An 18,027-nucleotide genomic window follows, 5' to 3' on the forward strand; every position below is an offset into this window, starting at 1 on the left:
CACGAAGGCTCTGTGTAGCGCCTACATGGAATATATTCATGTATGTAGCCATGATCTCCTAATAACATATAATCATATTAATGATGTGGCTCACTTAACTGAGGTCAGAACAACATGGATGTTGAATCCGTGTAACACCGATGGCACACCCACATACCTTTCAGCCCAGTAACCTGAACGAAAGGGCTACAAGATAATTTATTTTACTAATTTGGATTTATTTTTTTTTTTTTATTTTATTTGCTTGTTTGCGCAATGCGCTGCATTATATACTTACCTTTGGGCACCCATTCATCAGACATGCACCAGACATGTAAAAATAGAAACCGGATGCATTCAGTTTTTATTTTTTTTTTATTTTTATGTGCTTGCAGCAAAGCTGAGCTACTCTTACAGTGGCACCTTTGCAGTATATCTGAAGATACATGAGTTCTCTTCACTACTCCAGTTGTGAGATAGGTTGAGTGATGACCTACAGTGTAGTAGGTCCCGGGTATGAGTCTTGGGAAGTGATGCCTTTTACATATACTGCTGGGATCTGTGTCAGGTCACTGAAACATTGGTTCCCTGTAAATTCAGTTATTGTACTACTTAGAAAAGGTGTGCAATGCTAAGCATTGCTTAAACATGGGTAATGGTCTTTCCATGTTTGCACATTGCTAAGCTTTGCTTAACTATGGGATGTGTGAGTTTGCGCAATGCTAAACTTCATGGCAAGTTTTTTGAAAATTGCAGTATGGCGTACAATGGTGGGAATGCATCCTATTGAAAGGGTAATAAGTGGGACTTGCACAGTATTCCTTGGAGCCTGATCTTGAGTTTGGATATGGTTGTCATGAGGGAAGGAGTGCACTTTCAAGTACAGTGTTGGGGTGTTCAGGAGACTAGGATTTTTATTGAACTCCTTGTATAGCACCATGAACCCTAGCTGCTGCAGAACAACTATCAAGGATCAGAATGCAAGTCTGAGGCCTGGGATAGTTTGGCCAGGGACCTGACCAGTGCAACTGGTATCTGCTGCACTGGTGGGCAGTGTCATCACCATTATGATGACCTCTATCAATGAAAGAAGGGCACTTTGGATCACTGGATACAAGAGGTACAGGTGGGGAACAGCCCTCAGATATGTAAGCATGTTTTCTAATAATTTATAAATATATAACCTGAATCGGTGCCAAACTGGTATGCATAATGGTTTCCCTCTCTGACCACAGCTGCAAGAAGAGAGGTTTTGTAACATGTTGTCCCATGTAAGGCATTTGGCCAGGATGAGGCAAGCGCATAAATGAATGCATAACTTAATAAGAAAATAAACAAAAAAATACAGATATTGCAGTCTTAACAATCATGTATGAAATTGCTTGGACATAGATTTTCATTAATGTGTCAGTGCATATCTGAACTGTTAAAGCAAGTTAAAGAAAGTAAACATGTAGTACTGTGTAGCATAGCTTCCAACTATTACTTAATGTTGCAGAATGCCCAGTTTAAGAGTCAATGTTGTGGTCTGCTCATTGTCAGAAATATGCTGTATATTGCAGTCAGTAACTGAGTAGGGCAAAACATGTAAGTTAACAGAAGTCCTAGACAGCTATCCATGTGTGTAAATGCAAGATATGAAACAGTATGAATCAATAAAGTGTAAAAGGAGACAGTGGTCTGATAATTTATTATTACAAATAAAATGTTCAGTATTATTGTAGTCACTGCTTGTACATTCTAATCCCACACCAGCCAATTGAGAAATTGCACTGTTTTCAATACTGTTTTAGCATTTCATCAATAAAACATAAGCATGATTGCATGTGAAGTGCACTCCCATTGACCTGTTCCATGACTGTTCAGCTGTCAAGTGTAATCAGTGTACACGGACATAACTCTCAGCTGTCACGATTTTTGTAGAATGTGTTGAATACTGCCCCATATGTCTGCTCTGTCTGGTATATGATCTTGTTTTACTGGCCAGTCTCTGTCACATTGGTGAGGATCATTTTCAGAAAAGAATGTCAGTCTTCTGAATTGCAGATATTAGGCATCTCTCCAAATGCATATTAATGGCAAATCTGTTACCTGAACACCTTGCTACTATTGTAAGTGCATACTATGTAAGAATGCTCCCTGTTATTGTGCCTCTGTACCACCATTATGTATGGCTTGGCCTATAATGTCCCATGCCAAGAGGTTGAGAGGTACATACGTGGAACATAATATATCCAATATAAGCAACCTTGAATGATTGGTGGATGCAATATGATCTGAAATATAATGTGTGTTTAAGGACCAGGGTAGTATTTCAAATAATATATGTCATAGCAGTCAGTGATGTTACAAGTAAAATCTAACATATCTAACATATCTAAAAGTACTTATTTGTAGTATGTTTTGTTATAGTATCTGTGAAGTTACTAATTTTCTCCTTTCTTCTCTCACCCCCTTCTCTTATTTAATTTATTTAATCAATATATTTACTGTTATCATTTGATATTATTATATTATTTGTTATTACCTCTTATGTTGTCTTTATGTATAATTTAATATTGCTTTGCCATTAAATAAACTTTTATTTACATTATTTAATATTGTGTTCCTCATTATATTATATTTCAATTTGTTTCCATTACTCATTATTGTTTTCGTTTTATGTTATTCATTCCATTTTTGGGGGTTACATTTATTTTTCCTTTATGTTTCTATTTTATTTACTACAGCGCAACAAGGTAGGCCAGTTCCTGATGATCCACTAACCTTGGCTCCTCCAGCTGAAGCACCAGTGCCTAGCACATCTGGGCCACAGCCTGCTGGCACCCCCCTTCCGCTGTTCCTGCACTACTTTCTGCTTCAAGTAGTTCCACCCCACAGGCCAGGAGTGTGCCCACCTCTGGGAGTACAGACAGAGGAGATGCCCATGTCACCCATGAACAAATACCAGACATGATGCATAGGTTTGTGCAGAAGACTGTTGATGCATGCCTATGCTGGATAGAGTTAATGCTGTCAGTCGTGGTGGGGCAGTCTGTCCCCAGGCACCTGCATCATTCATTGCCTCCAGTGGAGCAGTGAAGGTGCTGAGCTGACTGTCACATGAGTTAGGACTTGAGTCACACTGTTATGGTGTCTGACATCTATGGGACCTGGATACTTCCATCCCCTCCCCAAACAAGGTGTTCATCCCCCTCTTGTGTCCCTCACCAACCCTGTCTACTGTCTTGTATGTCTTATTTTCTGCAAATGCTTCTTTAACCTACCTTCTGCACACATACCTATGCCCTTTTCCCAACATTCTACTCCCTCCTTAAAAAAATAAAAAGAGCACCTGTCCTGAAAAAAGAAATTTGTCCCATACATAGCTCTCCATTTCACAGATGTATCCACTGGACACACTTAATTTGGTACAACTGGCTTATGTTGTCATCACCCTTGTCTCTGTGGGTGACAGTCCAAATTCAGCTAAAAATCTTTGCAAGTACACAGCTTTTTCTCTGGAAGAAATGGGTAGCTATGCTTCTTTCCTACATCTTTCCTGCACACTCCTACTCATTCACTATGTTTTCCCCCTGCTTTCATCCCATTTCACCAATTTCTTATCTCCCTAATTTTCTTTTCTTTAAAGAGTCATTGTGCAATACAGCTAAGCTAAATTGCATTGTATTATTGCATGCATGTGAAAGCATAATAATCACATTCAAAAATGTTCAGCTATGCCCTATTTCAAATGCAGTATCATCAGACTTGAACAAAAGTACATCAACCCACCAAGCCACCCAGCCAGTTAATTAGCACAAGTGTTTTAAGCAAAACATTGTAATTGTCATTTTCTTGTCATTAAGCATGTTTACTCAATGCTGCTCGTCACTCTACATCGCATAGTAAATATGCTAAAAGATTAACGGAAAAATAGGAATTTAACTGAGAATCTGGTAGAGAAATACATCACTATAAAGCCATACACATACCAATAGATGTAAGTAAGATATGTAACAGCAGTTGTATGCAATTATCTGTACAACATGTAAAAGCACACCTACTACTACTACACTGACTCTGTAGCTCAATCTGTTAAATGCTTTGAAAATATTTATTTTTGGTTCACATGGTTCTGAGTTCAAATACAGCTGTGTCAAGCATTTAAAATACATGTATGCGTACATCACCATTATAAACTCTGATATTTATCACTGTCTCATCACCTATCTATCCACGCAAAGCAGTACGGATGGAATGACTGCTTCTAAATAATGGAAGTCAAAGGCTTACAGATAGGAATGCATTTTAATTATTGCTGTTATAACCCTTGAGTATGCATAGACTGTCAGGTTCTGTATTAGCTTGAATTTCCAGAGGAATTTGAAGTATGTAATTAAAATGTGACCCAGTAATATCAGACCGCAGTCCAAAATGAATTGACAGTGATATTACAGACAACCACAGCTGTACAAGTAACATATGTATACGGAGGCCATAATAGAAGCAAAGGTTGCCAGTGAACACATTCCAGATGACTACCATGACATAATACATGACTTGGCAGTTAAGTGGTTGACATAATGGTTACTGCCCCCCTACCTTGTTCTAGGACACACCAAACATGTTGCCTTTTACTCTGTTAATGATACCTTCGGCTAACATACTTTCCTGAAACACATACCTTGATTTTCAGTAGGATGAATATCCTCAATCTGGCTCTGGCTGTTCATCAAGACTGTCACAGGTCCCACAGTTACTCTTCTGTGTTGTTGTCTTGCAGAGTCTTTAGCCTGTCCGTCTATGCCTATTGCCTGCAGTAGCAGCATCAGCTTAAGCCTGTAGCACACACTTCTGTATGTAAAATGTATCTGCTGCAAACATTCTCTCTGTGCTGATGTTGCCTTTTTACCCTAATAATTTTCACCCCAACATATGAGAAAAGGGATGGAATCTACATTGAGGCCTTATATCTTGTTGAGTAGTTGCATGGGATTGGCTGATTATACTGCAAATCAGCTGTGTAGGCTGCATTTAGCATTTCTGAACCACAAATTGGTTCAGGTGCAATCAACTGCTAATGAGAACTCTCATAAAAAGGCAAACGTCTAGCTAGGCAAATCAGTGTGTATGAGAGTTACTTCTTATGTCTAACTTGTTGACATATTACTTGTATAGCAGTATCTTTCAACAGAGGAGTATTGTACTCAGTCAAGTATGCATCCATTTTGTTTCCAACATGATGCATAGAGAATGGGGGAATGGGGATTACATCAGTAAGCCTTTGTTAGAACTGTATTGATGATATGGTATTGATTTCTAGCCCTTTTAGACATACATAAGATGTAGAGTATACCAAGAGTATAATGCTGTGTGATAACTAATTACACAGTTCTTCTGGCTACTTCCTCTGATAGCAATTGTAATAGTACACTGCTATTTTGTTGGCACTATAGTTTGTACATATTATTTGGGAGGGAATTTTTCCTGCTTTGGGGCACACTACAATGGACTCCTGTTTTGGATTTGTGAGCATACGTGAGTATCTGTCATGGCACACATAGGAATATGTCACTATTGCTACTCTCCTACTTGCATCCAAACCCTTTGTATATTTGCCATACTGTTGAATATGAGATGTGTAATCAAGCAGTGAATACCAATAGCCTCCCTTTACTGCTGTATCTGTACATAGGTTACTCATATGTATGTTATCCTTACATATGTTCTCATTTCTTTGTATGTCAGGAAACATTATGCATGCATGTCACAAGCCACCATTTTCTGAGGGAGAAAATGACCTCATTATTGATGCTTTGTGAAAACATTACCAGGTCATGCTGCCCTGAGGGAGGGCAAATAGGTCAGAATGTGCAGCTCTGTGGGATGAACTGGTGCATAACATCAATGTCGTGGGTCACCAAAAGTGTACCTACAAGCACGTGTGACACCATGCCATGGATATGATTAGTGCAACAAGGAGAAATGCAGCTGACGTGGCCAGGTTTCATCAGGTCACTGGTGGTGGGCCTGCAGCAGAACCTCATCTCACAGCCACAGAAGAATTCCTGGCAAACCTTGAAACGCAGGACAACTCCCAGGCATCCATCAGCCAATATGTTGTGGACATGGGTGCCACCCGTTCCTCTCAAGATGAGCATCCAGGTATGCTTAGTTAGATCAGCAGTAGAATATTGTTGCATTCATCCTGTCAAGGTGTATATAGTTTTACATGGGTGTCAGGTGTTTTTTTTTGGGGGGGGGGGGGTAAGTTAGCTGCAGTTTTAACTTCATGTAGAGATTGCCACCCACTTATCTTTTAACATAGCAGCTACTGTAAATGCGAGCTATTTGGATGTATTACCCATGTTATACTGTACCGTGTGGTGCTGTTGCCATTACCTCTCCCAAAAAATGTTTCTGGACCATCAGGAAATGGAAGATGCCTTGGTCCTACTGCTGGTAAGCAGAAAACTGTTTTGTCAGAGATGTAGATATATTTCAATTTATTAGCTAAATTGTCATCCCAGGCCTGCTGGCTGGTTGATGTCCTGTCTGCATAATTGTCAACTGTACAGATATTTTCTGAATGTCCACAGTTTAGACTCATGCCTCTGCCTTGTAGATATAACCATAGTGATTGACTTGAAAGTATTGTCAGGACATTAGTGATTGCAGTAACTGTCAGCTGTACATATTTTTGGACATTATTCACAGTGTACATAATTTATTTTTTTGCTCATAAGATTCTTGTTTACTGAATAATTATTTCCAAATAATTACAGATAGGGGTTAGAAAATAATGTCTACATGTCCTACTGTGTGAGGTTTGGAGGTATACAAGTCTGTAATACTGACAGCAGTTTATACAGCTTAACATATATTACACCAAAGTACTGCAGAGCATAGTAGTGCAGGTATTAATGTATTGCTTTTTCCTTTTTATCACAGGTGACCAGGGAGGTTGACCTTTGTCCCCTACACCACCTGATGTCAGTGTTTCTTCAGACTCTGATGATGGGGGCCTAACTAAGGCACAAGTGGTGGTTGCAGAAGCTGAATCAAACACAGAAGTTGACATCCATCATCCACCCTAACTATCACCATACACAGCCAGTATGCCTGCATACCCAGTCCCCTGAGGCCACAGATATTGAACAGTCGGAGAGTGGGGACATTGAACAGGGAAGTGTGGCTACTGCTGCTTCAGTGATTGTTGACACTGGCCATAGCCAAACTACTGATGAGGTTCCACAAAGGTGAATTGATAGGGGTGTTTGTAAGAGGCCTACTGCCCCTCCACCACCTGTTGCAGGTGTCTCATCACATGCCACTCGGTGTATGTTTAGGGCTGTCATGAAGGCACAGATACTTTCAGAAAGGTGCTCCTGATGAATGCTCAGGGTTATGGATGCAACACAGTCTGACATCAGTAACTGCATTCATCATGTTGCTGATACCCTGGATTGGTTGACTGACACAGTGGAAAAAGGTAGGGATGAGACAGATTGCACATTATCTGCCTTAGAATGCAGAGTGTCTGCGATAGAATGTCTACAGTTAAGTGTCAGCCTCATGGGCATAGGTCAGCAACTACATCTGCTGAGATTCAATGTGTTCATGGGCAATCATGGTCCCGTAGTGGCAGTACATCCAATGCTGCAGAGGGGAGTGTGCTGTCCACATCAAGATATACCAGGCCATGGGTTTGTGGTCCTGAGCATTCTTGTGGAGGACACATGCCCAGCAGACATTAGTCACCCTCAGATAGTACCACAGCAACTGACCATGGGCGTGGAGGTGCCAGTGCAACTTCTGGAAGAGTCAGTTTACATGTTTGGGGGGGACTATGAACTGTCAGCTCTACCATGCATGGCTCACAATGCTCCAACATAGAGACATGTAGGGCTAACAGTGAGCTTGACTGTGTTCATATAGACACTCACACACCATTGTCACATTGAGGGTACCTGCAGAGAAACATGCAACATGTCCATGGTCCATCTTGCCTGCTTCCCTTCTTGACTCACACACAAGTTTGCCATCCTATTGGGTCAGCCTAGGCCTCCTGCACTCCCATACAGCACCCTGTCAAGTGATGATTACTGTGCCACATCCCTATCATCTTTATCATAGATACAGGGAAATAAAGCTACATGTCTGATGCACAGTGTGACTATCTACATTAGTATGAATTCCTTTCATCCATTGGTGCTTTTGACATGCTACTTGTACTGGTCATTTACAGATATTGTACTTTGCCATTTATACTGTGGAGAGCATAATAATTTGTGTACATTACGATGGATGTTGTGGTAAGGGCTGTGGAGTCACACAATGAAATGTGTCCCATGGAAATGTTTATTTTTCAGTTTTAGGATTGTGTAGTACACCCCTATAGGTATACATCTTCAATCAACCCATCAATGTCAGAGCACAGGCCTGAATGTCAGCACAGAAGATAAATGTCATCAGAAAGGTAATACAGTATAGTTCATGGGTTCATGGGTTCATAGGTGTTTACTAGGCCTACGAACACAAGGGCTTCTTTAAACCTAGCCATGCATTCCAAATCCCTGAAAAGGTCTGATACCCTTGACAAGTTTAAGCAGGGGTTTGGGAGATGAAACATTTACAAGCAGAGCCTGAGAGATGAACCATCTACAGTTTGCCTGTGCCCATTAGAGACATAAGTCCCAAACCAGGGATGAATGTCCTGTTCCCCATCGTTTAACTTGCACTTGATTTCATTAGGGTAGAACTCTGCTTCATATGGATGGGGAGCCTGTTCTGTTTAGGGTGTAGTCTCTGGGATACATACCTGTCTCTCCAGCACATCACCACAAAAGTCAGGAAGTCCTTCTATGTGGCACACCTCATCACTAAGGGCTTTTCATCCAGAAAAAAAGGAGGTCATTGTCCCACTATACTCATCCCTCATTAGACCCATCATAGAGTACAATGCCCCATTTGGTATGTACCTCACAAGACATCTGCAACAACTGGAAAGGCCGCAGAAACACCTCACTAAAAGAATCACAGGCCTAAATCAGATGTCCTATGCTGGCCAACTAAAAAAACTCCAGCTATACTCTGTCACATATCATCTACTCATAGGCAATCTCTGCTTAACATACAAGGCCATGTCAAACCCAGAGCTGTTGGACATGCTACATTTAAAGAAATTCCAATCCATCAGAGCCACATGCTCCAGGGACCAAAATCTTGTCAACACAATGAACAAAACATGCTGGAGGGATAGGTTCCTTACCCAGGGACTCTCCATACTCTGGAATAGACTGCCCATCCATGTTAAGCAGAGAGCCTCCTTGGCCCTTTTCAAAAGGAACCTTGCCGACTGGATGGGAGATAGGAAATTTACCCCAGGAATCACATCAGTCACCCTTGCAAGACAGGGGTCCAGGGAAGTAAATATTGTGGGAAGAAATAGCCAGGGAATTGTTATGGCTAGGCTTGTACAGGCCCTAGGCCCATTAGCCTAGTACCAACCTATGAACCTATGAACATGCTATTCTTACCACAGACAAGGTGTAGGTCTGTAGAATGGGTAATTCTGGTGCTGTTTCTTTCATGGATATTTAGGAGGTACAGAGTGGGGTCTGACAATGCCCTGTATGCCAGGCATGCATCTCCCCTTAAAAGTCTGTAGGAGGCAGTATACAGGGATAAGGCCTTGATGCGGTCTGCATAGGATGTTTTTCTTATGCCCTGTATTGGTTTTGTGAGGAACCTCTGTGGGTGTTGCAGGTGTCAGATATGCCTGGTAAGATACATACCAATGGGGGCATCACATTCACTGAGGTCTGCTGAATGCCGAATACAATTGAACAATAACTTTCTTGGACTTAAATGCCATATCTTTGTTCATAAGTTGTGCAACATAGAATGATTTTCTCACTACTATAGACATGCAACAGTCAAAGGCTAGATTACTATCTATGAGTGTCCCTAAGTCCCTGACTACTGGGTCAAATGTTAGAGGTGTGCCATCAATCTGATAGTTAGTAGTGGTGGAACACTTCCCAAAGGACAGACAGTATGGTGCATTCCTTGGTATTTTGTGTTAGTCCATGGCTTTGACACTAGTTGTGTGTCTGTGTCAGCCCCTCTTGGAGAGCATTTGTGTTAATGTGGGATTCAATGACAGCTCCTAATTTGCAATCATCTGCAAATTTAGTCAGCCAGAGATCACTGCCATCACAGAAGTGAATATAAAAAAGGAGTGATCCAAGGTCTGATTTATGAGGAAGTCCACTTGTGACTGGCTTCTTTGTAGAGGTGGATCCCCAATGTTACCTTCCTGGGTCCTGTTGGTGAGCCATTTGGCTATCCAACAGCTGAAGTACTACTGTGTACCTAACCTCTTGAGTTTGTCAACAATGCCTGAAGGGTGTGTAGTGTCAAATGCCTTGTCAGGTCAAGGTAGGCAGTGTGAACCATTTTACCCTCATCCATTGCTTTGGTTACCTTCTCAAATGGGTCCACCAGGTTGGCTAGGCATGATCTGCCCTTGATGAAACCAAACTTGGTTTGGGCCATTGTTTGGAGGTGCACTAAATTTCTATTGATCATTTCCAAGATAGTTCTTTCCACAGCTTTACAATCAGACTAGTGAGACTTCTGGGTATGTAGTCTCCAATGTCTGTAGATGGCCCACCTTGGTGACGAATAATGACTGCTGCTGTTCTCCATTCATGAGACACGAAGCCTGTTTCATGGCTACAGTTATATAGTAATTCCAGAAGCCTTGATAGGTCAGGTTTCATGCTATTTAGAAGACATCCTGGGATATTGTCTGGGCCCACTGATGCAGTGTTCTTGGTCTTAGAGAGACCATTAAGGACCTGTTCCCTAGTGATAGTAGGGGGAGTTATATTTTATGTTATTTCCAGATGAAAGGTTGAGGGGGAGAGAGGGGTAAAGTTGGGGCTGAATTTATCAGCCAGGAAGTTTGCTATATCTTCTGGCTCATTATGGGTGGCTCCATTTACAGTGAGATGTGCACACAATACTATATTGCCTTTAAGGTTGTGGACATAGCTAAAGTATGCATTGTGGTTGTCCTTGGCCTGGGAGCCTGAACTTACTTCAAATTTGCTTTGCTAGACTTTATTTGTCTTCTGATTTTTTGTTTAGTTTGATGAGAGTGATTTTATCCTGTTGTATGCTGCACCTGTTAAGTTTTGACATGAGCTTCTTCCTTCAGTTTTACAGCCTATTGATTCAGTGATTCCACCAGGGTGACTTGATTTTCAGTTAGGTCTGTACTTCTCCCTGGTGGGTACAGCTGCTTCTATACAGCTATTAACATGCTCACACAGGGTTTCTTTGAACCTTTCTGCATAGGCCACAGTGATCTCAGTATTTATGGGGGCTTGAAATTTTGCCAGGTTATCATGTAATAGCTGGAGGTTAGCCTTAGAGTAGTTCCTGAATATTCCATGTTTAGCTTTGGGTCCATGTTTTATTTATTTATTATTATTTGTTATTTATTTATTTATTATGACCAATAATGTCTCCTTCTGCAATTCGTAAGGAGTTACATGTAGTGGTAACATATCTAAATACAATTGCCGATTTGTTTTTATAAAACCACTTGGTCCTACTACTATTGGAACTGTCTGGGTATCTTTCTTCTACATTGTTCTAGTTTCTGTCTGCAAATCTTTGTATTTTATGACTTTGTGTATCTCTGTATGTGAGACACTGTAGTCACTGGGTATAGAGATTTCAATGATCAATGCTACTTTTGTCTTCTTTTCTTGGACCACTATATCTGGTTTTCTTGCATCTATCTTTTGAATTGTTGGTAATGGGTGATCCCATGTGATGGACACGTCATCATTTTCTATGATGCTTTGTGGCTCATGTTTCTAGTGTTTACAGCTCCTTCAGTATTATAATATTATAATATTACAATATTGTAATGTTTGCACAAACCCCAATGCACCAGTCTTGCATCATTATTATGTTGTTCAGTATACAATCCTTCTGCCATTAGTATGTCACAACCGGCAACAAGGTGTGCAACTGTTTTCAATTATGTTTTACAAAACCTACATTTGTCTGTTTCTCCCACAAGTTAAGTGGACTTTATAAACCAACGTGTATGTAGCCCACTATCTTTGGCCACCAATATTAACCTTTCAACTTTTGGTTTGAATTTGCCTCTCCTTAACCACTCCTGCATTTGATCCTGATCAATATGATGTTCCTCCAGGAGTTTTCTATACTTGTAACTGTATTTATGCATTTTCTACATTTCTTACCTCCTCATCTGACCCTTTACCTTATATTCTTTCTTGGATTTTTTGGCTGTCTTATTTTATCTACTTCTGGTTTGATTTCCATTCCTGATTGACACCTCTATGCTTCTGCTAGACTAACCAGGGAATTCATCATAGATTTATTCTCCTCATGTCTCAACGCTTTCACCACGTTTGGGTCTTGTGTGGTCAGCAGATATGTGTGCAGTCCAACAATTGCAGATCTGTACATGTAATAAATTGTAAGGAGGCCCATACCTCCTTCAGAATGGGGAATATATAATCTTTGTATGCAGTGATATTTTATAAATCATTTGTTGAGGATGAAGCATTTTTCTTGTTACCCTGTCTCATCTATCCAACACATTTTGGAGCCAGTCAATCTCTCAAAAACTGTAAGTTATAACAGGGAGTGTAAATTGGTTTATAACTTGAATTTTGTTCCTAGATGTCAATGCTGTTTTCAGGATTAAGACTTCTAAAATATTCGTTACAAAGTTTTATTTACATTTGTTCGTGTTTTATTGTTAATCCTTTATCAATTCCCAGATGTTTATACACTCCCTCTTGCTCAAGTTCTTTTATATCACATTCTTGTCCCAAACTGATGTTTCTTGGTGCTGCAATTTTCCTGATTTAAAGGTTGCTTTTACACATTTATCAAGACCAAATGACAGTCTTATATCACCTGAAAATGTTTTGACAACTTGCAGTTGTGCTTTCACTCCTCATTTGATGAGCTATATAGTTTTAAATCATCGACAAACTGAAGATGAGAGGTCTTTACACTTTGTTGATTTCTAAGAGCTAAATTATAGCCATGGCCTAATCTGTTAAGTAGAGAGCTTAATGGGTTAAGGTCAAGCCAGAATAGCAGTTGTAACAGGGAGCCACCCTCGAATATCTTCCTTTGAATTTTTATCCCTGTAATAATAATTTGTCCTTTAGCATGGCTTAATTACAAAGTGGTCTGTCACTGTTTCATAGGCACTGCAATGTGGTTTATCAGTTTAAGGTGCATCTTAGACATTTTTAAGCACTCTTTTATCCACGAATGTGGGATACTATCAAATGCTTTTTTTGTAGTCAATCCATCCCATACTTAGACTCTTCCCCTTTTTACAGTTCTCCATTATGACTTTATTTAGCAACAGGTGATCCATTGTTCCATATCATTTTCTTTTATTACTGTTTTGTTCTATTACCATGACAGAATTTTCTTCTAAATGACTATAAACTCTGTGGGCATCAGTTCTGTTGTATAGTTTATACATCATCAGAAGGCAAGTTATTGGTCTATAATTTTTAGGATAATTTGCAGGTTTACTCCTTAAGTAAAATTAGTGTTTTTCCTGCAGTTAACCAGGTTGCTGTCTATATGGGGTGCACATACAAATAGTTATTACTCATGACTAAATCTTCATGGCAAAGATGTTAATACTTTTAGCCAGAAGTTAGGTACTGAGTCTGGTCCTGGGATTTTCCAGTTGGAGGCTTTTCATAACATTATCTCAGTCTCTCTGGCTGTTACTTCATCTCATTTTATATCCTGTACATTTGAACTTCTTATTCTTTATTTTACTTTTTCTATCCATTTAGCATCTTTATGTTCCACAGGATCTTCATAGATATTTCTCCAAAATGTATGTATTTCTTCTTTTTTTGCCGGTCTTTCAACTCCTTTTGCCTTGTTTCGCAGTCCTTTATAGAACTTTTTGGGGTCATCTATAAATTGCTTATTTTGCATGTTTCCTTTATATTTATCTGTGTACCTTCTAGGTTTTTATGCCTGTGCTGAGATTTTTAGTTTATTATTTGCAATAGTGCATGATAAAGCCTAATCCATTATAATATTGTGCATTGCTTTTATCAAGTCTTTCCTTCTGAGTACTTTTGTTGATCTGTTGCCTCTTCTATGGTCCTCTAACAGTGACACTTCTTGTCTTAATTACTTTATAGTGTTCTCTATTTGATATGTCCATGATGGTATTCGATTTCTCCCCTTCCTTTCCCTTGCAACCCTGTGTTCTTGTGATAAAATTTGATCTCTTATTAATTTGCTGCACAGTAATATATCCTGTTTATTTCTATTATATCGTATGGATCTCTGTGGACAGTCCTAATTACTGTGCTCATTTGTTTTATCAATCTTCTAACTTTCTGGGTTTTATTGACGTTCTGCTGTCTATTTCTTTCATTGATCTTAATATGTCTATCTATCGCTATTAAATCAAGCAACTCTTCTCTTCACTCATTTTCATCTAAACTGAGGGCACATTTTTTGTTCTCCATTTTCAGCGAGCATTCTAGAGAAAGTTCTATAGCATCTTCCTGTGGCACATTCTCTTCAATTTCATCCTGTGTCATCCGTTGCTCTGTCATATGGGAACTCACTAGCCTTTCACTCTTCAACATTGACTGCATCAGAGTTGCCACAATTTCCTGTTCCTTCCCTTGCTGTCCAGCTTCAAGTGAATGTTTATACTGGTTTCCTGTGAAAGACTCTAAAATATCTTCATATGGCAACTGACTGGTTGCTTCCCGCTCCACTGGTTTCTCCTTAACTTGGATGTATATTGCTCTATCCTGCTGTGGCACTTTCTGAGTTAGATTTTGTACACTGAATCATTCACATCTCAGGTACTCTATAACTTCATTTTCCATTTCTTTAACTTCTCCATTACTAATCTTCTTTTCTACTTTTCCTCTTTGCCTTTTTTTTCCTCACTTTTTTAATTTCTCCAAGTCTTTTAGGTTTCTAATACCAAGGCAGGAATGGACCCCATTCCTAAGTTAAAGTACAATTTAAGTTCATGAAATTAGTATTGTTGCAGTCTTTAATGTCAGCCAGAAGTGTTCTTAACAGCACCTGCAATGTGCCCAGTAATGACTCCTTCTGCAATTTGTATGGTGTTACACGTATTGTTAACATATCTAAATGCGATTGTAGATTCTTTTTTATAAGACCTGTTGCTCCTACTACTACTGGAACTGTCTGGGAATCTTTCTTCCATGTAGCTCTTGTTTCTGCCTGCAACTCCTTATATTTTATGACTTTACATCTCTCTATACGCAAGACACTGTAGCCAAAGGGTGTGCCAATTTCAATGAACAATGCTACTTTTGTCTTCTCTTCATGGACCACTATATCTGGTTTTCCAGCATCTATTTTTTGAACTATTGGTAATGGATGATCCCATGTGATGTAGACATCTTCATTTTCAATGATGCGTTGTGGCTCATATTTCCAGTGTTTTTCAGCCACTTCAATACCATAATGTTTACACAATCCCCATTGCACCAGTCTTGCCACATTATTATGCCTTTCAGTATACAGACCTTCTGTCATTGGTATGTCATAACCAGCAACAATGTGTGCAACTATTTCCAATTCTGTTTATAAAACCTACATTTGTCTGTTTCTCTCACATGTTCAATGGACTTTGTAAATCATCATGTACGTAGCCCACTATTTTGGGCCACCAGTGTTAACATTTAATCTCTTGGTTTGAATTTGCTTCTACTTAACCATTCCTGCATTCGATCCTGATCAAGATGAGGTTCTTCAAGAAGTTTTATATACTTGAAACTACACTTATTTATTTTCCACATTTCTTGCTTTCTCATCTGGTCCTTCACCTTATATTCTTTCTTTTGTTTTTTGGCCCATTAAGTTGCTATCTCATTTTTATCTACTTCTAGTTTGATTTCCATTCCCACTTGACGCCAATATGCTTCTACTAGATTAAGCAGAGAAGTCTTCTTAGATTTATTGCCCTCATGATTCAAAACTTTCACTACATTTGGGTCTTGTGAGGTCAGCAGATATGTGTGCATTCCAATGACTGCAGCTCTATACATGCAATCAATTTCAAGAAGGCCCATCCCTCCTTCAGAACTGGGATTATATAATCTTTGTATGCACTGATTTTTATAAATCATTTTGTGAGTATGAAGCATCCTGCTTGTTTTTCTGTCTAATCTATACATGTTTTGGGGGCCAGCCAATCACTCCAACCCTGTAAGTTAGGACAGGGAGAACAAGTTGATTTATAGCTTGAATTTTGTTCCTAGATGTCAATGCTGTTTTTAGGATTAATTTAAGTTTTCTAAAGTATTCCTTACTAAGGTTTATTCACATTGTTTATGTTTTTATTGTTGATCCTTTATCAATTCCCAAATATTTATACACTCCCTCTTGCACAAGTTCTTTTGTATCACATTCTTGTCGCAAACTGATGTTCTCTTGGTGCTGCAGTTTTCCTGCTTCAGTGGTTGCTTTTGCACATTTTTCAAAAACAAATTAAATTCTTATATTATCTGAAAAAGTTTTGACAATGTGCAGTTGTGCTTTTAGTTCCTCATCTGATAATCTATACAGTTTTAAATCATCAACAAAAAGATGAGAAGTCTTTGCACTTTGTTGTTTTCTAGGAGCCAAATTATAGCCATGGCCTAATCTGTTAAGTAGACAGCTTAGTAGGTTAAGGACAAGACAGAATACCAGCGGCGACAAAGAGTCACTCTGGAATATCCCCCTTTGAATTTTTATCTCTGGGACAATAATTTGTCCTTTATCATGGCTTAATTGCAAAGAGGTCTGCCACTGTTTCATAGCCACTGTAATATAATTGATCAGTGTAGGGTGTATTTTACACATTTTAAGCACCTTTTTATCCATGAATGTGGGATACTACCAAATGTTTTCTTGTAGTCAATCCATGCCATACTTAGATTCCTCCCCTTTTTACAGTTCTACACTATGACTTTATTTGACAACAAACGAGCCTTTGTTCCATATGGCTTTCTTTTATTCCCTTTTGTTCTATTGCCATAATTGAGTTTTCTTCTAATGACTATAAAATCTGTGGGCATCGATTCCAGTGCATAATTTATACACTGTCAGAAGGCAAGTTATTGGTCTATAGTTTTTAGGGTAGCTTGCAAGCTCACTCTTAAGTAGTAGCATTGTTTTTCCTGTTGTTAGCCAGGTTCGTGTCTGTTCAGGGTGTACATATACATTCATGCTTAAATCTTCATGCAAATATGTTAATATTTTTAACCAGAAGTTCAGTACAGCATCAGTGCAAGAGGTTTTTCAATTAGAGGCTTTTCTTAACATTATTTCAATCTCTCTGGGTGTTACTTCATCCCATTTCATATCCCATACCTTTAAGCTTCTTATTCTTTCTTTTACTTCTTCTATCCATTTAGCATCTTTGTTATGTTCCACAAGATTTTCATAAATACTTCTCCAAAATATATCTATTTCTTCTTTTTTTGTGGTCTTTCAATTCCTTGTACCTTGTTCCCAATTCTTTATAAAACTGTTTTGGGTCATCAATAAATTGCTTATTTTGTACTTTTCCTTTATATTTATCTGATTATCTTCTAAGGTTTTCTGTCTGTGCTGATATTTTTAGTTTATTTGTGATGGTATATGAGAAATCCTGATCTGTTAAATATTGTGCATTGCTTTTATCACATCTATCTTTCTGAGTATTTTTGTTGATCTGCTCCCTCTTCTATACTCTTCTAACAGTGACACTTCTTGTCTTAATTGCTTTATAGGTTTCTCTGTTTGATTCTTCCATGATGGTATTAGATTTCTGCGTTTAATTTCTGTTACTAACCTGTGTTCTTGTGGTTAAATTTTATCTGTTATTAATTTAGCTGCACAGTAATATGTCCTGTTTACTTCTATTATATCACATGGATCTCTAAGGACAGTCCTAATTATTGTGTTCATTGTTTTATCAAACTTCTAATTGTTTGGGTT

The sequence above is a fragment of the Protopterus annectens genome, chromosome 1.part1 (assembly GCF_019279795.1).
Source record: "Protopterus annectens isolate FY-2018-M chromosome 1.part1, PAN1.0, whole genome shotgun sequence".
Classification (NCBI taxonomy): domain Eukaryota; kingdom Metazoa; phylum Chordata; order Ceratodontiformes; family Protopteridae; genus Protopterus; species Protopterus annectens.